Raw genomic sequence first — 1,249 nt, 5'->3', positions numbered from 1 at the left:
AAATTTGAAAGAACTTGGCTATAAAAATTAATTGCAGGTTGAATGTTTCTTATTTTTATAAATAAAAGCCTAATTGAACATAATGGTTACTGTTTTTTTTTTTATTACTGGTGTTTGAAATCTTAGTGATATTGTGATGTATTAAATAAGAATTTAGCTCATTTTAATCAGTTTGCTCTTTTGTTTTATATCTAAGGTACATTGTCAAGTTAATCATGCTTAGTTTGTGGTGCAATATCATCTTTCTGTTCAGGGCTACTCTCGCTTTACTTTTTCTCCATCTCCATTTCTGTCTCATCTAGTATATTTGATGTATGTCTTTGGATATATATGCATCTTTTAAAAATATGTAGTTTTGTTTTGTGAATGAATTTTTAAAAATATGTCATATGTAGAAAAGAACTATAAAATGTATATGCACAGGTTAGGTAGTAAAACAAATACCTGTAAACCCACCACCCAATATCTTAAAACACTCCAGTACCTTAGAAGCTTCCTCTTTGCCCCTTACTAACTGAATCCCTTTATTCCTACCTATATTTAAAAATAGTGGGTATTTTGAGTTTTTTTTTTTTTCTTCTTTTTTTTTTCTTTTCTTCCACTGTGCAACCCGCTTCAGTACCTGCAGCCTACTGGCAGAGGCCAGGCAATGGTTCGGGGCCGCGTTTGCTCTGGCATGGGACGCTGTGAGAGGCCCAGGGGGATATTTTGAGTTTTATATCAATCATTCTCTTGCTTTTCTTCCTAGTTCTGGCACTTATGTAAGAATCCCTAATAAATATTAATTTATGTTTAAAAGTTTGTTTAATGTAATTACACTGTTTTTGTCTTTCTGTTACTTCTTTCACTTCATGAGATTTGTGTCATTCTGTGTGCAGTTATTCAGTAATGATTCTGTTGTATACCATATATATATACATATATATATAGTATACCAATATACCATAAATTATCCATTAAATTCTTACTTGAAATATGGTTTGTTTTCAGTTTTTGCTTTTTCAGGTAACATTGATAATCTTTGCTTTTAACTGGAAAGTTTAGTCCATTTACATTTATTGATATTATTGATTATGTTGGTGTGTTTCTATTATCATATGTTTAATCTATTTGTCCTGTTATATTTGTTTCCTTTTCTCTCCTTCTATCATATCCAAAACTGATTGTTTTTGTTTTGTTGTATCGCATTTCTTTCTTTTTCTCTCGTTCTATTTTTTTTTCTTCTACAAGTTTAGGAGTTATATGTTGT

The 1,249-nt window shown here is 30.3% G+C and overlaps 1 non-coding gene across 1 annotated transcript; it reads right to left on the bottom strand.

Annotated features, from left to right (window-relative positions):
* Positions 1–599: 599 nt before the first annotated feature.
* Positions 600–736, bottom strand: LOC136172781 (small nucleolar RNA SNORA42/SNORA80 family). Its single transcript, XR_010664119.1, has one exon. It is a non-coding gene; the product is annotated as a small nucleolar RNA SNORA42/SNORA80 family (small nucleolar RNA).
* Between the last annotated feature and the right edge of the window lie 513 nt (positions 737–1,249).

The sequence above is a fragment of the Muntiacus reevesi genome, chromosome 7 (assembly GCF_963930625.1).
Source record: "Muntiacus reevesi chromosome 7, mMunRee1.1, whole genome shotgun sequence".
Classification (NCBI taxonomy): domain Eukaryota; kingdom Metazoa; phylum Chordata; class Mammalia; order Artiodactyla; family Cervidae; genus Muntiacus; species Muntiacus reevesi.
Note: the sequence above shows the minus strand (reverse complement) of the source record. Positions and strands in the feature narration are given on the sequence as shown.